General features: G+C 49.6%; 1 protein-coding gene across 1 annotated transcript in view; it reads right to left on the bottom strand.

Moving 5' to 3' along the window:
* The window catches only part of LOC140417784 (uncharacterized), a 66,553-nt gene that overhangs the window by 15,859 nt on the left and 25,386 nt on the right, over positions 1-25,308 (bottom strand). The gene's annotated exons all lie outside the window — the stretch shown is intronic.

The raw sequence follows: 25,308 nt of genomic DNA, 5'->3' as shown, positions 1-25,308 counted from the left end.
AGTCCTCATCGCTATCCGCAATTCCACCAACCTTTGTGTCGTCTGCAAACTTACTAATCAGACCAGTTACATTTTCCTCCAAATCATTTATATATACTACAAAGAGCAAAGGTCCCAGCACTGATCCCTGTGGAACACCACTGGTCACAGCCCTCCAATTAGAAAAGCATCCCTCCATTGCTACCCTCTGCCTTCTATGGCCTAGCCAGTTCTGTATCCACCTTGCCAGTTCACCCCTGATCCCGTGTGACTTCACCTTTTGTACCAGTCTACCATGAGGGACCTTGTCAAAGGCCTTACTGAAGTCCATATAGACAACATCTACTGCCCTACCTGCATCAATCATCTTAGTGACCTCCTCGAAAAACTCTATTCCTCGCATGAAGGGATTTGTTTTGTGAGGAAAGGTTGGGCAGGTTACACATATACCCATTGCCATTTAGATAAATGAGACGTTATCTTACTGAAGCATATATAAGATTCTGAGGGAAGTTGGCAGGTAAGTCCTGAAAGGATGTTCCCTCTCAATAGGGAATCTAGAATCGCAGGGACAGTTTAATGAGGAGCAATTAATTCTTTCAGAGGGCCAGTCGCCAGTGGAATTCTCTCCCCCAGTGTGCAGAGGAGACTGGGCCATTGAGTATATTCAATGTTGTGTCATACACCATTTACCCACAAGGGTTAGGAAGGATGGGGGCCAGGGGACAATGGAGTAAAGACTATGATCAGATGAGCCATGAGTTTACTGAATGGCAGAGCAGCCTTGATTGTCCAAGTGGCCTTTCTTCTCCAAGTTCTGATCTTATTCTTCTGTTATTGGGATGGCCGCACATGTGCCCTACAGAACCTCCATCTTCTAAAGATGGCGCCCTTTAACCTGTACCTTTCTCAATGAGACAAACATTTTCTCTCCTGGTCACTGGAACCCTGAAGCTCTGCCAGTCCAAACATGTGCAGTTTAAGTGGATTGGCCACGCTAAATTTCCCTTTAGTGTCCAAATGATTAAGTGGGGTTATGGGAATAGGGTGGGGACGTGGGCAAGTTGTTCTTTCCACGGGTGGGTGCAGACTCGATGGGCCGAATGGCTCCTTCTGCACTGTCGGGATTCGGATTCCCATCGTTGTCAGCAAGATGGCCGCGCATGCGCTCTGCTCCCCGCTGAACCAAGATGGCGGCCGCGGAACTGGGCCTGATCCCGGATAAAAGTTCCACAGCTGCAAACCTGCGTCCTCCAGGATCTTATTCCGGCCCTGGGACGTGCACCCGGTATTTATGAAACCTCCGCTCCCTCCCCACCCCCAGTGCCCTCTGTCCATTTCTCTGTCCGTCCCACCGACTCACACTAGCAGAAGAAAACCGCTACCGCACTCGCAGGACTTCCAGAAAAGTGACACTGCGCATGCCCCAAGTACAGCAATGCGCCTGCGCACTGGATCCTGTTGAGTGACGGGGGCACATTCACAGCCGTGGGGAATGTTGGGTAATAGCCGCACCATTGAAAGCTCAAACATTTAATACAAAATAACTTTGTTACCAATTGGGAGAAATTAATTTAAAAATCTCAAATTGTGAATTCGTGATCTGTTATGTTCCATATGGGGCTAAATTTCCCCTTCGTGTCCAAAAGGTCAGGTGGTATTACGGGGATAGTGTGGAGGCGTGAGCTGAAGTCGGGTGCTCTTTCCAACGGCCGGTGCAGACTCCCTGGAATTGAATGGTCTCCATCTGAACTGTAAATTCTATGATTTCTGAAAGTTCTCCTTTGCGTCCAAGCAGAGCAGAGGTTTGAAGGCTTTTATGTGTTTCCCTCTCTCTCTCCTCCGCTGATGGTGGTGACATCACTTTGGCTAGCTCCAATCACAGTCAGTGATTCCTCTCTCTGTCTATGATACTGAATATTCACTGTTTTGTAGAATGATACAGTACAGATAGAAACTATTTTGCCCATCTGTTCTAGATCTTTGAAAGGTCATAAGAACAGGAGTAGGCCATTCAGCCCCTCAAGCCTCTCCCACCATTTAATGAGATCATGGTTGATCTGTGGCCTAATTCCATACACCTGCCTTTTGTCCATATCCCTGAATATCTTTGCTTAACAAAAATCTATCTACCTCAGATTTAAAATTTACAACTATTCTAGCTTCAACTGCTGTTTGTGGGAGGGAGTTCCAAACCTCTACCAACCTAATTTAATTTAATAATCTTTATTGTCACAAGTAACATTTACACGACAATGAAGTTGCTGTGAAAATCCCCTGGTCATCACATTCCAGCACCTGTTCGGGTACACAGAGGGAGAATTCAGAATGTCCAAATTACCTAATAGCACGTCTTTTGGGACTTGTGGGAGGAAACCGGAGCACCTGGAGGAAACCCATGCAGACACAGGGAGAATGTACAGACTCCACACAGACAGTGACCCAAGCCCAGTAATCGAACCAGGGACCCTGGAGCTGTGAAGCAACCGTGCTAACCTGAATCTTTAAGTGAAGAGGTGTTTCCAAACACCTCACCTGAACTGTCTAGCACGAATTTTTAGACTCTGCCCCCTAGTTTTCTAATTGCCGAGCAGTAGAATTATTTTATTTTTATCTACTGTGTTTCCCTGTTAATATCTTGAATACTTCGATCAGATCACCACTTAACTTTCTAAATTCATGAAAAATAGGCCTATATGTGTAATCTCTCCTGTAACTTAACCCCTGTAGTCCAGGTATCATTATTGTAAACCTATGTTGCACTACCTTCAACGCTAATATATCCTTCCAAAGGTGTGGTGCCTAGAACTGCTCACAGTATTTCAAGTGGGGTCTAAACAGGGTTTTGTATAGTTGCATCATACGTTCTGTGGCTTTGTACTCCAATCCTCTCGATATAAAGGCTAGCATTCCATTAGCGTTTTTGATTATTTTCTCCACTTGTTCATGGCATTTTAAGGATCATAGATCATGGAATTTACAATGCAGAAGGAGGCCATTCGGCCCATCGAGTCTGCACCGGCTCTTGGAAAGATCACCCTATCCAAGGTCCACACCTCCACCCCATCCTCATAACCCAGTATCCCCACCCAACACTAAGGGCAATTTTGGACATTGGGCAATTTAGCATGGCCAATCCACCCAACCCGCACATCTTTGAACTGTGGGAGGGAACCGGAGAACCCGGAGGAAACCCATGCACACACGGGTAGAATGTGCAGACTCCGCACAGATAATGACCCAAGCTGGGAATCGAAACTGGGACCCTGGAGCTGTGAAGCAATTGTGCTATCCACAATGCTACCGTGCTGCCCTTAACCCCAAGTCTATTTGAACATCCGCTGTATGTAACCTCTTTCCATTTAGAAAGTACTCTGCTCCATCCTTTTTTGGTCCAAAATGGATAACCTGAAACTTGCTGACATTAAATTCAATCTGTCACACTTTTGCCCATTCACCAAGCCTGTCAATATCTTCTTGCAATTTTATGCAATCATCTAGACTGTCTACAATGTCACCTAACTTTGTATCATCAGCAAATTTGGACATATCTCTTTCTATGCCATCATTGAAGTCATTAATGAATCGTGTGAATAATTGCGGCCCCAACACAGATCTTTGTGGTACACCACTAGTCATATTGTACCAATTAGAATACTTACCAATTATCCCCACTCTCGTTTGCCTGCCAGTCAAACAATTTCCTAACCATGTCAATAATTTGCCCTCAACCTCATGGGCTTCCACTTTAGTTGACTAGTCTCTTATCTGAAACTTTGTCAAATGTGTTCTGGAAGTTCATATAAATAACACCCATTGACATTCTACTGTCCACTACCTTCGTCACATCTTCAAAAAATTCAATAAGATTTTATAAAATTAATTTACGGAATGTGGGTGTAGCTGGTTAGGCCAGCATTTATTGCCCATCCCTTGTTGCCCTTCAGAAGGTGGTGGTGAGCTGTCTTCTTGAACTGCTGGAGTACCTGAGGTGTAGGTACACCCACAGTGCTGTTAGAAAGGAGTTCCAGGATTTTGACCCGGTGACTGTGAAGGAACGACACTATATTTCCAAGTCAGGGTGGCGAGTGACGTGGAGGGAACGTGGGGGGCGCAGGAGGTGAGTTATTTCATGGAATTCCTAGCCTTTGACCTGCTCTGGTAGCTACAGTATTAATATGGCTAGTCCAGTTCAGTTTCGGATCAATAGTAACCCCCATGATGTTGATTTTGGAGGATTCAGCAATGGTAATGCCATTGAATATCAAGGGGTGATGGATAGATCCTCTCTTGTAGGAGATGGTCATTGCCTGGCACTTGTGCGATGTGAATGTAACTTGCCACTTGTCAGTCCAAGCCTTGATATTGCCCAGATCTTGCTGCATTTGAACATGGACTGCTTCATTATCTGCGAATGGTGCTGAGCATTGTGCAGTCATCTGCGAGCATCCCACACCTGACCTTATGATGGAAGGGAGGTCATTGATGAAGCAGCTGAAGACGGTTGGACCTAGGACACTACCCAGAGGAACTCCTGTAGTGATGCCCTCGAGTGCAGATGATTGACCTCCAACCACCACAATCATCTTCCTTTGTACCGGGTATGACTCCAAACAGTGGAGTGTTTCCCCCGTTTTGTGAGGGCCACGGAGAATCCAGCACGAGTTGAAGGATAGAAAGAAATAATATTTATTTACAATAACATATATATACTAACAGCAGCAGCAACTTCCCTTGCTGCTCACTCTCCTCTAGCCAGTTCCAAACTGGCCAGCTTTATTTGTGCAGTGAATCTGCTAATGATGTCTCCGCCCCCCCCCCCCCCCCCACCCCCCTCATTGGGGAAGCTCATACTCCCAAAGGATTGTGGGATTGCCATTAGTCCCCAACCAGTGGTAAGCAGGCAGGTTATAACATCCCCCCCCCCCCCCCCCCAAGTCCAAGGAATCCACCGAAGACCCTGGCGAAGGAGGGCATCGGACTCATTTTGCCGCAGGCCGGACACCATTTGCATGAGGCGCTGGATCTGGCGGCATGTAAAGAGACGAAGAACGGCACTTCCGTGATGAACGCAATAATTTTTATGCATCCACAGCCCGTGGGCCCGAGGATTCCCCCTCTGAGGCGTCCTGTGTCTCCATCTCGGAGTCAGAGTCTGCTGACTTCGTCATCTCGGCGTCTCTATCTCCACGCGGTTCTGCAATGACCTGCAGGCTTTGAGTGCGGCACCAGAGGAAGATTGTGAGGAATACTTTCCACTGTGTCTGGTCTCTGTGGCTGTAGAAATTAGCTCCGGGGGCTCCGGGGGCAGGGAATCTTTGGAAGGGATGGTCTTCTGGACCGAACGTGGTCTACATGCTTGCGCTGGAGACGACCCTGGGCTTGCACCTGGTAGGAGATAGGGCCCGTTTGGCGAAAGATTACGCCAGGGACCCACTAGGCACCACCAGCAAAATTCCGAACGAACACTGGGTCACCGGGCGCAAACTGCCGAATCGGCCGATGCCAAGAAAAACCATGTCCCTGCCGTTCTTGTGTGCGGCGTACTTTTGCGCCAATGTCCCTGAAAACCATACTAAGGCGGGTCTCCGGCCCATTAGGAGTTCTGCGGGAGCTACCCCAGTCACTGCATGTGGCGTGGTCTGAAAACAAAAACCGAGCCAGTCTTGTGTCCATTGACCCGGAAGACTGCTTCTTTAGGCCTCGTTTGAATGTCTGCACTGCGCGCTCCACCAACCCATTTGAAGCCGGGCAGTGCGGATATGGCGTATGCCGTTCATCTTCATGAACCTCGCAAACTCCTCACTTGTGAACAGAGTGCCATTGTCTGTGACCAGCACCTCGGGGAGGCCATGCGTACTGAAAGACAAACGCATCTTCTCGATTGTTGTGCAGGACGTTGTGCCTACCATCTTATGCACCTCTAGCCATTTAGACTGGGCATCGATTAATAGAAGGAACATGGATCCGTGAAAAGGGCCGTCGAAATCCACATGCAAGCGCGCCCAAGGCCGTCCTGGCCATTCCCAGTGATGTAGGGGTGCGGCCGGCGGAAGCTTCTGATGCTCCTGGCAAATGGAGCAGTTTTGGGCCACCTTCTCAATGTCGGTGTCGAGGCCTGGCCACCAGACATAACTCTGGGCCAGCATTTTCATTTTGGATGCCCATTGTGCAAGTCTCTTAGTATCAGCTCCTAGCCTTTTTCCGGGGCAATCACACACGTCCCCCACAAAAGGATGCTGTCTTCCATGCTAAATTCTGACAGCTTGGAGGAAAATGCCCGCACCTCACCTGGGAGCTGCCTATGCTGCCCACCATACAGGACAATGTGCCAAACCTTTGACAGGACTGGCTTCGGCTGGGTTCACTCACGGATCTGTGATGCCATGACAGGCAAGGTGTCCATAAATTTTAAGGTTGCAACCACCTCAGCGGTCGTGGGAGTCGACATGGGGCCAGTCGATAAAGGCAATCAGCTCAGTGCATCGGCATTCACTATCTGGGTTCCTGGTTTGTGCTCCAGAGAATACTCGTAGGCAGTAAGCAACAAAGCCCAGCGCTTCCGTGGACAAGCAATGGGCGGTATTGGCTTATCCTCTCGGAAGTCACAGCAGAGGCTTATGATCAGTCACGATAGTGAAGTGGCGGCCATACATGTACTGGTGGAAGCGTTTCACCACAAAGACCACTGCCAGGCCCTCCTTCTCATCTGCGCGTACTTTTTTTCCGCTGCAGTCAATGTGCGGGAGGCGAAAGCTATCGGTCGTTCGGCCCCGTTCTCCATCTTGTGGGACAGGACGGCCCCAATACCATACGGGGATGCATCACATGTGACGAGCAAAGGCTTTCCAGGATCATAGTGGGTTAGTAACCCAGACAACGACAATTGTTGTTTTACCCGCCGGAAAGCGGTTTCTTGCAGCTGACCCCAAACTCAGGTGTGATTCTTCTTTAACAGAAGGTGCAACGGGGCCAGCGTAGTTGGCAGATTGGGGAGGAACTTCCCGTAATGGTTTACGAGGCCGAGAAAAGAACAAAGATGCGAAGTGTCAGTCGGGGCGGGCACCTGTTGAATCGCACGCACCTTCTCTGCGACGGGGTGCAAACCTTTGCGGTCCACCCGATAACCCAGGTAGACTACTTCCTTCGCCTGAAAGACGCACTTTGTGCGACGTAAATGGACTCCAGCCTCCGAAAAGCGGGACAGCCTCCAAATTTTCCAAATGTTCCTGCTCTTACGTCCCTATAATCAAAACGTCATTTAAGTAGACAGTGACACGCGGTAAACCTCTCAAAATGCCCTCCATGACGCGTTGAAAAATAGCCCAGGCAGAGGATACTCCAAAGGGCAACCGTGTAGATTCATACAGGCCCCGGTGTGTATTAATCATTATGGCCGGGAGGCAGGGTCCTGCTCCAACTGTAGGTAGGTGTGACTCATATCTAATTTCGTGAATGAGAGTCCGTCTGCAAGCTTCGCGTAGAGATCCTCTATGTAAGGCATTGGATATCGGTCGAGTCGGGAAGCCGTATTCACTGTAAATTTATAGTCGCCGCACTGTGGCATCTGGCTTCATTTCAGGTACAATTGGTGCTGCCCAGTCAGCGAAACGGACGGGCCTGATAATACCCAAAGTCTCCAAATGAGTGAGCTCCCCTTCTACCTTCTCAAGCAAGGCGTAAGGCACCGGGCGCGCCCGGAAATAGCGCGACGTGTCTCCTGGTTCGACTTGGTACGGGCTACGGACCCTTTTATTTTCCCCAAACCGGGCTGGAATACATCTGGCTATCGTCCTAGCACCTCAGTCAACCCTCCAGAAACTGTTTGGAGGACGTGCTGCCACTGCAACCGCAAATGGCTCAACTAGTCCCGACCCAACAGGCTGGGCCCGTGGCCACGCGCCACGATAAGTGGGAAACGCCCCTCCTGTCGTCCATAAACAACAGGGGTCAGAGTAGTTCCTGCAATGTCCAATGGTTCCCCGTGTAGGTGGCCAACCTGGCCTGTGTGTCGGTTAATGTAACGGTCTGTATACCCAGCTTGATGCGGCGGAATGTCCTCTGGGCGATCACGGAAACTGCTGCATCAGTGTCCAACTCCATCTCAAGCAGATGACCATTGAACCGTACTGTCAACTTAATGGGGGCCACACGGGGAGCTGCCACACAATGCAGCTGCAGGCAGTCGTCCTCCGTCTCCACGTCCTCGGGAGTAGTCGCCATAGGTTCATCCAAATGGAAGGTACGGCCCCTGGGCTGGCCCCAGTTTCTGTTGAAAACACGGCACCTCTGGCGCCCTCAGGGCCGGCATCCGCGACGGGATCGGCGCCCACAAGTCTGACACGGACATGGCTCCTCATCCATTGGTTCTGGAGAAGGCTCCCTTCGGGGAGGAATGTCCGACGGCCACTGGCGTCGATCTGGACGTCGCCTCGTCCAAGGTACCACAGGGGTGCTTTCGGATGGAAGGGGTTGCGCCCCAAGGCATGCACTTCCATTCCCTGTAGCTCCTGCAGTCCCCGTTCTGCTCTCTCTCGGGACAATACTATTTGAATGGCCTGTTGAAAAGTCAATGTTGGCTGAGCTAACAACTTTCTCTGGGTGGCCGCATTCTTAATACCGCAAACCAAACAGTCGCGTAACATTTCTGACAAGGTCTCACCATAGTCACAGTACTCCGCAATCCTGCGTAGCCTGGATAGAAACTCGGCAAGGGATTCTCCTGGGACCTCTCAGCGGTATTAAACCGGTAACACTGAACTATCGTGGACGGGGTTGTGTTAAAATGTTGCCCCACTAAGTTCACAGATTCATCAAATCTTTTGGTGTCCGGCGCAGCTGGGTATGTAAGGCTCCTAATCACCCCAAACGTATGCGGGCCGCAGGCGGTGAGCAAAATGACCACCTGGCGCTCGTTTTCGGTGATGTTGTTTGCCCGGAAATAGTAACGCATCCATTGTGCGTACAGGTTCCAGCTTTCCAGCGCAGCGTCAAAAACATCCAAACGTCCATACAGAGGCATGGTGTAATAGAAAACAACTTCCAACCTGTATCCAACAAAAATCCAGGGAGGTGACTTCAGCAGTGTAGACAGCTATTCAGTTTAACCCTCGTCATCAGTTTTGTGAGGGCCGCGAAGAATCCAGCACGAGTTCAAGGATAGAAAGAAATAACATTTATTTACAGTAACATATATATACAACAGCAGTAGCAACTTCCCTTGCTGCTCACTCTCCTCTAGTCGGTTCCAAACTGGGCAGCTTTATTTATGCAGGGAATCTGCTAATGATTTCTGCCCCCCCCCCCCCCCCCCCACCCCTCATTGGGGAAGCTCATACTTCCAGAGGATTGTGGGATTGCCATTAGTCCCCAGCCAGTGGTGAGTAGACAGGTTATAACAGTGGGGATATGGGTTAGTTTGGAGATATGGGCTTAAGTAAGGTGCTCTTTCCAAGGGACGGTGCATTCGATGTGCCGAATGCCCTCCTTCTGCACTGTATATACTATGGTTCTGTTTCAGTGTGAACTCGCTGGTATTTCAGCAGACTTGGTTTTCTTTTAAATCTCTTTTCACAGTCAGAACATTTAAAAGGTTTCTGATCAGTGTGAACAAGTTGGTGTGAAGTCAGGTGGGATGACTGAGTGAATTTCTTGTCACACACTGGGCAAGATTACGGCCTCTGCGCAGTGTGAACTCGCTGGTGTTGCAGAAGCTGGGATGAACAAGTGAATCTCTTCCCACACACGGAGCAGGAGAACAGCCTCTCCCCAGTGAGAGTGCGTTGGTGTATCAGTAAGTACTTTCTGCTTTTAAAGCTCTTCTCACAGTCAGAACTTTGAAAAGGTCTCTGATCAGTATGAACAAGTTGGTGTCTCAGAAGGTGGGATGAACATGTGAATCCCTTCCCACACAAGGAGCAGGTGAATGGCCTCTCCCCAGTGTGAGTGCGTTGATGTAACAGTAAACAGCTTTTACGTTTAAAGTTCATCTCACAGTCAGCATATTTAAACGGTCTCTTGTCAGAGTGAACCTGATGGTGAGTTTGGAGGTTTGATAAAGCATTCCCACATTCCAGACAGGTGAATGACCTCTCCCCAGTGTGCGTGCGTTGATGTATCAGTAAATCCCTTTTGCTTTTAAAGCTCTTTTCACATTCAGCACATTTAAAAGGTCTCTGGTCAGTATGAACAAGTTGGTGCGTCAGAAGGTGGGATGACAGTGAATCTCTTCCCACACACTGAGCATGTGAATGGCCTCTCCCCAGTGTGAATGTGTTTATGTTTCAGTAAATCCTTTCTGCTTTTAAAGCTCTTCTCACAGTCAGCATATTTAAACGGTCTCTGGTCAGAGTGGACCTGATGGTGAGTCCGGAGGTTTGATGAAGCATTAAATCCCTTCCCACACACAGAGCAGGTGAATGGCCATTCCTCAGTGTGAGTGCGTTGATGTAACAGTAAGTCCTTTCTGCTTTTAAAGCTATTCTCACAGTCAGCACATTTAAAAGGTTTCTGATCAGTATGAACAAGTTGGTGTTTCAGAAGCTGGGATGAACAAATGAATCCCTTCCCACACACGGAGCAGTTGAATGGCCTCTCCCCAGTGTGAGTGTGTTGGTGTATCAGTAAAACATTTTTGCTTTTAAAGCTCTTCTCACAATCGGCACATTTAAATGGTCTCTGGTCAGTATGAACATGCTGGTGTACGTTGAGGATGGATGATCAAGCGAATCCCTTCCCACACAGGAGCAGGTGAATGGCCTCTCCCCAGTGTGAATACGTCGATGTATCAGTAAAACATTTTTGCTTTTAAAGGTCTTCTCACAGTAGGCACATTTAAACGATCTCTGATCAGTATGAACAAGTTGGTGTGTCAGGAGGTGGAATGACAGAGTTAATCCCTTCCCACACACGGAGCAGGTGAATGGCCTTTCCCCAGTGTGAACACGTCGATGAGTTTCCAATTCAGATGGGTAATTGAATCCCATCCCACAGTCCCCACATTGCCACGGTTTCTCCATGGTTATTGACAGGTTATCAGGTGTAGGTGGGATGCAGATTTGAGGTCACTATCAGATCAGCCGTGAAGTTATGAAATGGTGGAACAGGCTCACGGGGCTGAATGTCCAATTGCTGATTCTTGATTCCTTTGGTGCGTATGTCCTGATGTCTCTCCAACTTGGATCATCAGTTGAAGCCTGAGTATGGTGTCTCCCTGATGTAAATGCTGCAATTTAATTTCATGCTGTGTGATTGGTTGAAGCTCAGTTCCAGCTAACTGTGGAAAATTACTTCGATGTCTGTGTCTCGGTGCTTTTTCAATCAGTGATTTTTGACATTTTTTCCGAAAGACAAAACAGACAAACATTTCTCCTTCCACGTTGAAAGGCCGGTCCTGATGAATCAAGTGACTCTGTCAGATCTCAACATGATGTTTGCATCTGCAAATATTCTGTAAAAGGAGATTACATTGAAATACTGTGAATATATAAGACACAAACGGGCCATTCTGTCACAGATTCTGCTGCTGTCCATACTCAGCACACATCTCCGACTGTCCCACCTATCAAATCTCAGCCTTTCAGCTGATTTCCGATTCCATTTTCTCTCATGTGCTTGTCCCGTTTCCTTTTGAAAACATCTCAGCACTTTCCTCAACTCCTTTCCATGGTAATGAGTTGCACATTCTAAACCTGTGAGTAAATAGATTTGTCCGAATTGACTCCTTGGATCTATTTGTAACTATCTTGTGTTTATGACTTGTTGTTTATTGATGGTCCCTGGTTTTGGACTCTCTCACATCGCTCCTCTCGAGACTACTGATAATTTTCAAGATTTCTATCTGATCACTGCTTAATTTGTTTTTCTCGATAGAAAAAAGGCCCCTCTCCATTTAATTTTTCCTGAGAGCTGTAATCTCTCATGTTACAAAAGTCATCACTGTCAATGCAGGATAGAATTCGCAAAGAGACAAACCTTTCTGTTGGGTTCAGTTTGTTGTGTGCAAATTCTCCAATTCTAACCCCCTGTAAAAGGAGTTTACAAAAGTCATCACTATCAGTACAGGATAGAAATTCTGAACAGGCAATACTAGTTTCTCTGGAACATTTTTTACTCTCTTGTTCCCCCAAAGCTGTCAATCCCCATCCCACACACTCTCCCTCCTCCCTGGGCTGAAATCCAAACCCATCTCACCATCTGCACCATTTCTTTCCTCCACTCCCAGTTTTCTCCCTCCCTCTCCTCTTCCTGGGTTCAGTTCTCCAGCTCCTGCCTGCAGACTGACAATAAAATCAATGGGTCTTATTCGGGGTTGGGTCCTCCAGCGGGTGTTTGTGAATCCTCCCCGCCCACCTGCCAGGATTTCCTTCCTTCCCTGAGATCAGAGTTATCGAATCATAGAATTCACAGTGCAGAAGGAGGCCATTCGGCCCATCGACTCTGCACCGGCTCTTGGAAAGAGCACCCTACCCAAGCTCACACCTCCTCCCTATCCCCATAACCCGGTAACCCCGCCCAACACGAAGGGCAATTTTGGACAAGGAAACCCACGCAGACACAGGGAGAATATGCAGACTCCGCACAGTGAGCCAAGCCTGGAATCTAACCTGGGATTCTGGAGTTGTGAAGCAATTGTGCTAACCACTATGCCACCGTGCTGTCCTCATTGATTTGAGTAAAAAGTGAACGCTCTTATTTCTTGTTCCCCTCCCCCATCCTCTGGTGTGAACCATCCTCCCCTGCCTGAAGCAGGATGGTGCCCGTTAACCTGGGCCTGTTCCCGGGAGGGAGGGAGAAGCTCCGCAGCTGCAAACCAGGGAGCTGACAATGATGGTGAAGGGTTTGCTCCAGCTCCCAATGTCCGGGGACTGATTGACGGCGGGTTCGGACCAATAGGAAGAGGGGATGGGGCTGGAAGACCGACCGAGAGCGGCTTGTCCTCCAGCCAATCAGAGTGAATGGGAGGCGGAGCAAAGCCGCGGCTCGCGCTCCGTCCGCATGCGCCCGCCCGCCCCCCCCGGGCCTGTCTCGGGGAAAAGCCCGAGCAGCTTTCGCTAGTTCAACCTTATAAAAGGTATGCTACCTTTGTATTCGGGGTTTGGGCTACACGGAGTGTTTATGAAGCCGACCGACCCATCCGCCGGCTCCATCCCTCCCTCATGACTCACCCGACTGAATTTGACCGGCTGAGGATTTCCAGCCCGCCGCCTGAATCCTGAGTTGTCATCGGTACTGCGCATGCTCCATCTCACGTGGGAGACCAGGCTTAGCCCCGCCCCTCATTCACTCCGATTGCTTGGATGACCAGCCGCTTTCTTTCGGTCCTCCAGTTCCACGCCTCTGTTCCTATTGGTCCAGAGCTGCCGTCAATCATTCCCAGGGCATTGTGAGCTGGAGCATGCGCAGTGCCGATGCTGGACTCGGCCGGGAGGTTTCACTGAAACTCGATGGAGGCTCCAAACCCCAATAAGAAGTTTCCGGGCCCGGGTTTGCATCGAGCGGGGGGACAGCTGCGGCCTGCTCCCGGTGACAGGCCTGAGTTAACGGCCGCCGGCTTTATAGAGGCTGCAAACACACAGGGGGCAAAACATCAGAGATAGAGTTTGTTGTGAAACCAATGGGATGTAAAACAGGAGGTCAGGGTTACAGTCAACAACAACAACTTCTATTTATATAACACCTTTAACATCAGAAATCATCCCAGTCAACCTCACAGGAACATTATAAAACAAAGTGAGACACCCAGACACAAAAGGAGATATTAGGGCAGGTGACCAAAAACTTGGTCAAAGAGGTGAGTTTTTTAAGAGAAATGTGCACAGAAGGTGCACTTAAAGAAGGTAAGTGAGGTGGAGACGGGGAGGTTTCAGGAGGGAATTCAGTGCTTGGGGCCGAAGGAACTAAAAACCATGGCGGAGTAATTAGAATCGGGGGTGTGCAAGAGTCCAGGATCAGAACTGTACAGATATCTCAGGGGGTTGTGGAGCTGGAGGAGATGACAAGACACAGGGAGAGATGAGGCCATGGAGGGATTTGAAAACAAGGGTGAGAATTGACTGGGAGTGAATGCGAGCCTCGGAGCATAGGGATCATAGGGGAAAGGAACTTGCTGTGAATTAAGTCATGGGTAGCAGACTTTTGGATGGCTTTAGGTTTACAGAGGTAGAATGTGGGAGAGCAGCCAGGTGTGTAATGGAATTGTCCAATCGGGAGGTGACAATGGCATGACCGAGGTTTCAGCCTAAGACACACAGGCACAGGAGAGAGGTCGGATAATGTAATGTATGTGGAAACAGGCGCTTAGTGATAGTACAGACATGAATCCAAAGATGTGCAAGTTAGGTGGATTGGCCTTAGTGCTAAATTGCCTTAGTGTCCAAAAAGATTAGGTGGGATTATGGGGATACGGTGGAGGTGTGGTCTTAGGAAGGGTGCTCTTTCCAATGGCCGGTGCAGACTTGATGGGCTGAATGGCCTCCTCCTGCACTGTAAATTCTATGAATCTATGAGGTCAGAAGCTCATATTGGGATCAAATGTGAAACCAAGTTTACAAAGAGACTGGCTAAGTCTCAGACTGTTGCCAGGGAGAGGGATAGAGTCGGTATGTCAGGTATGGAGGTTGGAGCAGGGACCACACAGTGGATTTAGTCTTCTCCATATTTGATTGAAGTTATTTAGTCAGCAGGAAGAGAACCAGAATGGACCCTGAGTCTGATACCCGGTATAACTTAGTTTGAGAGGGAGAGGAAGAACACAGAAAATTGTGGAAGATTTGGAGAAATGACCTTTGCGATTGCTCATCAAATCTCCACACAGTCAGTTCTGGACACAAGGTTCACATCTGTTATTCTATCTGCTCAGCCAGGGTGATTCAGATTAATGTCTGTTGCAAGTCATGAATGGATAGAATTTTTACAATTTACAGTGCAGAAGGAGGCCATTTGGCCCATTGAGTCAGCACCGACCATTGGAAAGAGCACCCACCTAAGCCCACGCCTCCCCCTTATTCCCATAATCCAGTAACCCCACCTGACCTTTTTTGGACACTGAGGGCAATTTATCATGGACAATCCACCTAACCTGCACATCTTTGGACTGAATGAATTGACTTATAAAGCATATTCTTATCTCTAATTATATAACTTTGGTAAAAGGATACAGAAATAATGATGTAATATTTTATTTGGATTTCAGCCCAGGGAGAAGGGAGAGTGTGTGGGACGGGGATTTCCAGCTTTGGGGAAAGAAGAGAGAAAAAAATGTTCCACAGAAACTGGAATTGTCTGTTCTAAATTTCTATCCTGTCCTCATAGTGTGCCCTTTGTAAACCTCTTTTCCAGGGTATTAGGATAGGATTTTCAGACAGGAAACAAACGAAATATCACATTAGGATCCGACAGTTTCACTTAATTGATCAGGACCTGAATATCCTTAGACTATGAATCTGGAATGAAAAATGTTTGTTCTGTTTGTGGGAAAATATGTCAAACATCAGTGTGACTGGAAAAGCACCGAGACACACACGCACCCGAGTGAGAGTGTTCCAGTGAACTGACTGTGGAAAGAGCTTTAACCAGTTACAGCCTGAAAAAACACCACACCATTCACTAAGGGGAGAAACCATACACGTGTTCTGTGTGAGGACGAAGCTTCACTTGATTGTCTAAAGAGGAAATGCACAGGCACTGACTCCATGGAGATACTGTGGAAACGTGAGATTGTGGAAATTGGATGTTCAACAGTTTAGTGAGAATCGGGTCAAAGGAGCAAAGGGTATGTCACACAGACAAGATGAGCTCTGGGAGAGCATTATGGGAGATAGCAGGAAAAGAGGGGGAAAATGTGAGTTCAGAATTTGGACAAGAAAGGATTTTTGAGGCAGTTTTACTGAGTGGTTTATTGGAAGATGAGCTGTAGAATCAGCTGATCGGATTGGTTCAATGGATCAGATTTTCCAGTCCTTCCTGCTGGCTGGATCTTCCAGTCCCACAGATCTCTCGGTCTGCTGTTATGGTTCATTGATTGTCTCATTGGGTTCGCTGTAGACCTCTTGGGGTCTGTGGAAGAACTCCCGGAGACTCATTTGCCTGATGAATTCCCTGGAGCAGAGAAACTACAACATCTTATTCACTGCCTTCAACACGTCATTGATGAAGACGAACATCTTGCCAAGGCCATCTCCACACCCCCACTACTTGTCTCAAACAACCGCGCAACCTCAAACAGACCATTGCAGCAAACTACCCAGCCTTCAGGAGAACAGTGACCACGACACCACACAACCCTGCCATGGCAACCTCTGCAAGACGTGCCAGATCATCAACATGAGTACCACCATTACACACGGGAACACCACCCACCAGGTACGCAGTACATACTCGCACGACTCGGCCAACATTGTCTAGTCATATGCTGCAGGAAAGGGTGTCCTGAGGCGTGGTACATTGGCGAGACCATGCAGATGCTGTGTGAAGTTACTGTGAAAAGCCCCTGGTCGCCACATTCTGGCACCTGTTCGGGTAAGCTGGTACAGGAATTGAACCCGCGCTGCTGGCCTTGTTCTGCATCACAAACCAACTGTCTAGCCCACTAAGCTAAACCATTGCGCGACAATCGCCAGGCAGGAATGTTCCGTTCCAGTCGGGGAACACTTCAGTCGCCAAAGGCATTCAGCCTCTGATCTTCGGGTAAGCGTTCTCCAAGGCAGCCTTTAGGACGCACGGCAATGCAGAATCGCTGAGCAGAAACTTATAGCCAAGTTCCGCACACATGAGTGCGGCCTCAACCGGGACCTGGGATTCATGTTGCATTACATTCACCCCCGCCCCCCCCCCCACCATCTGGCCTGGGCTTACAAAATCCTACCCCCCCCCCCCCCCCCCACCACCATCTGGCCTGGGCTTACAAAATCCTACCAACTGTCCTGGCTTGAGACAAATCACTCCTCTTTAACCTGTAATTATCCCTCTTTACAGTCGCACCGTCTGGACCTGTAAAGACTTAATTACCTGCAAAGACAAAACAACAAACAAAGAACAAAGAAATGTACAGCACAGGAACAGGCCCTTCGGCCCTCCAAGCCCGTGCCGACCATACTGCCCGACTAAACTACAATCTTCTACACTTCCTGGGTCCGTATCCTTCTATTCCCATCCTATTCATATATTTGTCAAGATGCCCCCTAAGACTCGCATTCAAAGTACCATCTCGCATCATTGAATTTTTCTATATATGTGTTTGCGGAACCCACCTCTTCATTCACCTGTGGAAGGAGCTGCGCTCCGAAAGCTCGTGATCCGAAACAAACCTGTTGGACTTTAACCTGGTGTTGTAAGACTTCTTACTGTGCCCACCGCCATCCAACGCCAGCATCGCCACATCATAAATGGGAAGCATTTAGGGCGTCACATGGCACAGCAGTTAGCATTGCAGCTTACGGCGCTGAGGACCTGGGTTCGAATCCCGGCCCTGGGTCACTGTCCGTGTGGAGGGGCAGCACGGTAGCATTGTGGATAGCACAATTGCTTCACAGCTCCAGGGTCCCAGGTTCGATTCCGGCTTGGGTCCCTGTCTGTGCGGAGTTTGCACATTCTCCCCGTGTGTGCGTGGGTTTCCTCCGGGTGCTCCGGTTTCCTCCCACAGTCCAAAGATGTGCAGGGTAGGTGGATTGGCCATGCCAAATTGCCCTTAGTGTTGGGTGGGGCTACTGTGTTATGTGGATAGGATGGAGGTGTGGACCTTGGTAGGGTGCTCTTTCCAAGAGCAGACTCGATGGGCCGAATGGCCTCCTTCTGCACTGTAATTTCTATGATTCTATGAGTTTGCACATTCTCCCCGTGTCTGCGTGGGCTTCACCCCCACAACTCAAATATGTGCAAGTTCGGTGGATTGGCCATGCTAAATGGCCCCCCAATAAAATATTGTTTTTAAATAAAAATAAATAAATGAGAAGCATTTAATGCTTCTGCCAGTTTCGAACCATGCACCTTTTCGCGCATTAGGTGAATGTGATAACCTCTACGCTACAGAAATAGCTGGCAGCACAGTACCCAATGGCCCTGTGCAACATTCAACTGCACAGTCTTGCTGCAGCTTTCAATGGTTCGGCTGAGAGGCCAGGTCACTGATTACATGAAGACAGCTGTTCCTTTAAAACAGATGTCTCAACTTGTAAGACCATAAGATATAGAACTTATATTGAACTTATTGTTCAGCAAATATCTAACGGAATAATGCTCTCTGTTCAATCATTAATGCATCATTCTTATCTTCCTACAGAAAATTTCCCCCAATTTTACTCAATATTTGCTTCATTATTCAGTGTTGAACATCAGTATATTTATTATAGAATCATAGAATTTACAATGCAGAAGGAGGCCATTCGGCCCATCGAGTTTGCACCGGCTCTTTCGAAAGAACACCCTACTCAAGCCCACACCTCCACCCTATCCCCATAACCCAGTAACCCCACCCAACACTAAGGGCAATTTTAGACACAAAGGGCAATTTATCATGGCCAATCCACCTAACCTGCACATATTTGGACTGTGGGAGGAAACCGGAGCACCCGGAGGAAACCCACGCACACACGGGGAGAACGTGCAGACTCCGCACAGACAGTGACCCAAGCCGGGAATCGAACCTGGGACCCTGGAGCTGTGAAGCAATTGTGCTAACCACCATTCTGCATTAGTTATATATTACTTCATTTTGAATTGAATAAATCTCGAGTCTTCACCCTGAATAACTCTGAAATATACACCATTGAATTGCAAATATGACTGACCAAGAAAAGAAAGCGTTTCACTGGGTAATACAAATCCCATGGTGCTTTGTTCAATTTGACCTCAGACAGCTTTTAAACAAAGTCAAATATAATTAAATGGAAGTGAATTGAGAATTAGGTGTTGCTTATATTTGACCCCTCTGTGTTTTGCTGTGAATCATTCTGCAGCCTCAATCCCGTTCATGTATAAGAAAGGAGGGGTGACAGCAAATCCGCACTGAGCCTGGATTTCCTCATCCCCCTGAGTGGTTTTTCCTGATTCTCCATCATTAAGGCCGAATCTTTCAAAAATGAGGTTCAGTTAAATCTCTGTCATTTCCTTTAACTCAGTTTGTGTCTGTCTATATGAATTGTCTAGGTATGTTTTGGATGGTGATTAAAATATTAATCTACATCTGCAAAGCCATTAAAATCTTTTGTGAACTGAGCAAACTGCCAAGATCCGCACTTTGTTTTTTCATGTATGGAACGATCTGTCTGGACTGTACGCAGAACAATACTTTTTCTGTGCCTCGGTACATGTGACAATAAATCAAATCCAATCAAAGAGACAGTTTCTTACTCATCTTCGAATTGAACAATGAGCCGCCTTAAAAATTATTCATTCATGGGAGGTGGGCGTCACTGGCTGGGCCAGCATTTACTGTTCATTCCAATTGCCCTTGAACTGCATGTCTTGTGAGGCTATTTCAGAGGGCACGTTCTAGTCAACCACAACATTTCTTGAAGGACATTAGTGAACCAGATGAGTTTTCACAACAATCAAGAGTATTATCATTAGACTTTTAATTCAAGACTTTTATTCAGTTTCATCATCTGTCATCGGCAGATTCAATCCCAGATCCCCAGTGCATTAACCTGGGTCTCTGGATTACTCGCCCAGTAACAATACTATTACTCCAATACCTAGCCCACATATTCTTGACAGAATATGATATCTCATGTTCTGTTCTGTGATCTTGTCTTGCAGTGATTCTACAGAACTGCTGGTGAATTAACCAGAACGATGATTTATTAATGTACACATGGTAAGGTAACGATCAGAATGCTATACAGACCAAGTTATAATTAACTCTCTTGGAACTACCCTTATGTGCGACTGGCCTCATGTACGCTTTACAACTTTCTGCTGGTAGCCGGATGTCACCTGACTGATGCCTGACGCCAACTGCTGGTGGGAGGTCACACTGCTGAGTACATGTAATATATACAGGCTTATCACCACATCTCGTAACTTCGCAAAATTATCGAATCATTTTTTTTTTTCAAACAAATTCTGATAGCGCTGCAGTTTCTGGAAACATTTTGGTTGATCATGATATTTTTTAAAATAAAGATCTAGTCTTTGCAAAATAATTACCTGACACGACTTCTGGTTGCGGCTATGCAGAGCTAAGTCGCACGTTCGGCAGCTCCCCCTTGGAATGGACTTATGGGCTCTTTTCAGGGCCACCAACAGAATTTTGTTTTTGACATTTTCCGGTGTGGGAAGAAGATTGCAATATTCCCCTGACAGCGTATGGCTTGGACCAGGAGCAGGGCGACTAAAAAAGTGGTGGTGAACCCAAAGAAGTGCGAGGGAAGAAGAGCAACATGGCGGCGGGCGGGGACCAGGCAGCGTGGACGCAGTGGGCGGAGGAGCAGTAGGAGGTTATCCAGCGCTGCTTCAGGGAGCTCAAAGCGGACCTGCTGGAGCCGATGAAGGCTTCTATCAACAAGCTGCTGGAAACCCAGACGGCCCACAGGGTGGCGATCCGCAAGGTCCGACAAAAGATCTCCGACAACGAGGACCAGATCTTAGGCCTTGCGGTAAAGGTGGAGGCGCACGAGGCGCTCCACAAGAAATGGCAGGAACGGTTCGAGGAGATGGAGAATCGGTCGAGTCGGAAGAATTTGCGGATCCTGGGCCTCCCGGAGGGGCTGGAGGGGTCGGACGTGGGGGCCTATGTGGTCACTATGTTAAACTCAATGATGGGAGCGGGGTCCTTCCATGGGCCCCTGGAGCTGGAAGGGGCCCATAGAGTGCTGGCGAGGAGACCCAAGGCTAACGAGCCTCCACGGGCGGTGCTGGTGTGGTTCCATTGGTTCGTCGATCGGGAGTGCGTGCTCAGGTGGACCAAGAAAGAGAGGAGCAGCAGGTGGGAGAATGCGGAGGTTTGAATATATCAGGACTGGAGTGCTGAGGTAGTGAAGAAGAGGGCCGGGTACAACCGGGCGAAGGCGGTGCTGCACGGGAAGTGTGTGAAGTTTGGCATGTTGCAGCCGGCGCGTCTGTGGGTCACCTACAAGGACCGGAACCATTAATTTTAGTCTGTGGAGGAGGCGTGGGCCTTTTTTCAGGCCGAGAAGCTGGACACAAACTGAGGGTCGGGATGGGTGGTCGGGGATTGCTGTTGGTGTGTTACATTTTGAGGGGGGGTTCTTTGCTCTTGTTTCTTTTTGGTTTGGTGTGGGTTAGGGTGGGTTGGGCACTGTTTTGTTTGGGTCTGTCGGGTGGGCTTTTGGAGGGTGGTAAGTAAATGGAGTGGGGTGGATGGCCGGTAGGGGGGATGGGGCCCCGCGGGGGAGGGGGAGGCCCGAGTCGGGGGTGAGGGGACTGGGCCTGTAAAAGGAGCTGCGGCAGAGGGGGAGGGGCCGGGCAGATGGAAAGCGCGGGCTTTTTCCCGCGCTGAAGGCTGGAGGGGGCGGGGCCGGGCCACAAGGGTTGTTTCCTGCGCTTGGGATGGAAGGAGGAGGCGGAGAGCCTGCTGATGGGTAATGGAGGAGGAGGGTATGTTCCACAATGGGAGGAGTCAAAGGAGTGGCGGGAGTGGCCGGGGTCAGCAGGAGTCAGCTGACTTGCGGGAGTGCAATGGGGGGAGCAAAGCAGCTAGGAGGGGTCCTAGCTGGGGGCAGGGGTGTGTGGGTGGGGTGGGAACCCGGTTGCTGCTGGTATGGTCAAGGGAGAGCTGGAGCGAGGAGAGGCGCTTAGGACGGGGTCTGCCGCCATGTGGAACGGGCTGGTTGTGGGGTGCGGGTGCGTGGCTGGCTGAGGAGGGGTTATGGCTAGTCGGCAGGGGAGGGGGGCGGGTAGTCCCCTGACCCGGCTGATAGCCTGGAATGTAAGGGGTCTGAACGGGCCGGTCAAGTGGGCCCGGGTGTTCGCGCACCTGAAGGGGCTGAAGGCGGATGTGGTCATGCTCCAGGAAACACACCTGAAGGTGGCAGACCAGGTGTGATTGAGGAAGGGGTGGGTAGGTCAGGTGTTTCATTCGGGGCTGGATGCCAAAAATCAGGGCGTGGTGATCATGGTGGGAAAGAGGGTGTCGTTCGAGGTGTCGAGCATTGTGATAGACAATGGCGGCAGGTATGTAATGGTAAGTGGTGAGCTGCAAGGGGAGAGGGTGGTGCTGGTCAACGTGTACGCCCCGAACTGGGACGATGTGGGTTTTATGCGGCGCATGTTGGGTCGGATCCCGGACTTGGAAGTGGGGGGGCCTGATAATGGGGGGGGGGATTTTAACACGGTGTTAGATCCGGCACTGGATCGCTCCAGGTCTAGGACAGGTAGGAAGGCGGCGGCGGCCAAAGTGCTGAGAGGGTTTATGGACCAGATGGGAGGAGTGGACCTTTGGAGATTTGCAAGGCTGGAGGCTAGGGAATTTTCATTCTTCTCGCATGTTCATAAGGCTGATTCCCGGATCGACTTTTTTATTATGAGTAGGGCGCTGAGAGTAGAGGATACCGAGTACTCGGCGATAGCCATTTCGGATCACGCCCCGCATTGGGTAGACCTAGAGCTGGGGAGGAGAGGGACCAGCGCCCGTTGTGGCGCTTGGAGGTGGGGCTGTTGGCGGACGAGGAGGTGAGTGAGCGGGTCCGAGGATGCATTGACCGATACTTGGAGGCCAACGATAATGGGGAGGTCCGAATGGAGATGGTCTGGGAGGCGCTGAAGGCGGTGGTTAGGGGAGAACTGATCTCCATTAGGGCCCACAAGGAGAGGAGAGAGCAGAGGGAGAGGCTGGTGGGGAGATGGTGAGGGTAGACAGGAGGGACACAGAGGTGCCTCAGGAGGGACTGTTGAGGGAGAGGCAGAGCCTCCAGGCCGAATTCGACCTGTTGACCACCAGGAAGGCGGAGGCGCAGTGGAGGAAGGCCCAGGGGGCGATTTATGAGGATGGGGAAAAGGCAAGTCGGATGCTGGCACATCAGCTTCGGACGCGGGACGCAGCTAGGGAGATCGGGGGAGTTAAGGATAGGGGAGGGAGTGTGGTGCGGAGTGGGGTTGGCATCAATGGGGTCTTCAGGGACTTTTATGAGGAACTGTATCGGTCTGAGCCCCCACTGACGGAGGGAGGAATGGGCCGCTTTCCGGACCAATTGAGGTTTCCGAAGGTGGAGGAGGGACTGGTGGCGGGATTAGAGGCCCTGGTTGGGCTGGAGGAGCTGACCAAAGGGATAGGGAGCATGCAGGCGGGGAAGGCACCGGGACCAGATTGTTTCCCAGTCGAATTCTACAAAAAATATGTGGACCTGGTGGTCCCGTTGCTAGTTAGGACCTTCAATGAGGCAAGGGAGTGGGGGGGAGGGGCTTTGCCCCCGACAATGTCCGGGCACTGATCTCCTTGATCCTGAAGCGGGACAAGGATCCCCTGCAGTGTGGGTCTTATAGGCCGAATTTGTTGTTAAACGTAGATGCCAAGGTGCTGGCGAAGGTCTTAGCCACGAGAATTGAGGATTGTGTGCCGCAGATCATCCATGAAGACCAGACGGGGTTCGTGAAGGGGAGGCAGTTGAACGCGAATGTGTGGAGGCTCCTGAACGTTATTATGATGCCGGCGAGGGAGGGGGAGGCGGAGATAGTGGTGGCGATGGACGCTGAGAAGGCCTTCGATAGGGTAGAGTGGGGGTACTTGTGGGAGGTACTGAAGAGGTTCAGGTTTGGGGAGGGGTTTGTCAGGTGGGTTAGGCTGTTGTACAAGGTCCCGATGGCGAGTGTGGCCACGAACAAGAGGAGGTCTGAGTACTTTCGGTTGCATCGAGGTACGAGGCAGGGGTCCCCCCTGCTCTTCGCACTGGCGATTGAACCCCTGGCTATGGCACTGAGGGAGTCGAGGAACTAGAGGGGGTTGGTGCGGGGTGGGGAGGAGCATAGGGTGTCGCTCTATGGGGATGACTTGCTGCTGTATGTGGCGGACCCGGTGCGGGGAATGCCGGAGGTAATGAGGATCCTCAGGGAGTGAGGGGATTTCTCACGGTACAAGCTCAACATGGGGAAGAGTGAGTTGTTCGTGGTTCACCCAGGGGACCAGGAGAGGGGGATTGGCGAGCTCCCACTAAAAAGGACGGAGAGGAGCTTAAGGTATTTGGGGGTCCAGGTGGCCAGGAGCTGGGGGGCCCTGCATAGACTTAATTTCACGAGGCTAGTGGAGCAAATGGAGGAGGTGTTTAAGAGGTGGGATGCACTGCCGATGTCCCTGGCGGGTAGGGTGCAGTCAGTTAAGATGACGGTGCTCCCAAGGTTTTCGTTCCTGTTCCAGTGCCTCCCCATTCTGGATTGGATTGGTTTTGTTTATTGTCACGTGTACCGAGGTACAGTGAAAAGTATTTTTCTGCGAGCAGCTCAACAGATCATTAAGTACATGAGAAGAAAAGGGAACAAAAGAAAATACATAATAGGGCAACACAACATATACAATGTAACTACATAAGCACTGGCATCGGATGAAGCATACAGGGTGTAGTGTTAATGAAATCAGTCAATAAGAGGGTCATTTAGGAGTCTGGTGACAGTGGGGAAGAAGATGTTTTTGAGTCTGTTCGTGCGTGTTCTCAGACTTCTGTATCTCCTGCCCGATGGAAGAAGTTGGAAGAGTGAGTAAGCCGGGTGGGAGGGATCTTTGATTGTACTGCCCGCTTTCCCCAGGCAGCGGGAGGTGTAGATGGAGTCAATGGATGGGAGGCAGGTTTGTGTGATGGACTGGGCGGTGTTCATGACTCTCTGAAGTTTCTTGCGGTCCTGGGCCGAGCCGTTGCCATACCAGGCTGTGATGCAGCCTGATAGGATGCTTTCTATGCTGCATCTGTAAAGGTTGGTAAGGGTTAATGTGGACATGCCGAATTTCCTTAGTTTCCTGAGGAAGTATAGGCGCTGTTGTGCCTTCTTGGTGGTAGCGTCGACGTGGGTGGACCAGGACAGATTTTTGGAGATGTGCACCCCATGGAATTTGAAACTGCTAACCATCTCCACCTCGGCCCCGTTGATGCTGACAGGGGTGTGTACAGTACTTTGCTTCCTGAAGTCAATTACCAGCTCTTTAGTTTTGCTGGCATTGAGGGAGAGATTGTTGTCGCTACACCACTCCACTAGGTTCTCTATCTCCCTCCTGTATTCGGACTCATCGTTATTCGAGATCCGGTCCACTATGGTCGTATCTTCAGCAAACTTGTAGATTGAGTTGGAACCAAGTTTTGCCACGCAGTCGTGTGTGTACAGGGAGTAGAGTCGGGGGCTAAGTACGCAGCCTTATGGGGTGCCGGTGTTGAGGACTATTGTGGAGGA

This window comes from Scyliorhinus torazame, chromosome 5, assembly GCF_047496885.1.
Source record: "Scyliorhinus torazame isolate Kashiwa2021f chromosome 5, sScyTor2.1, whole genome shotgun sequence".
Lineage (NCBI taxonomy): Eukaryota > Metazoa > Chordata > Chondrichthyes > Carcharhiniformes > Scyliorhinidae > Scyliorhinus > Scyliorhinus torazame.
Note: the sequence above shows the minus strand (reverse complement) of the source record. Positions and strands in the feature narration are given on the sequence as shown.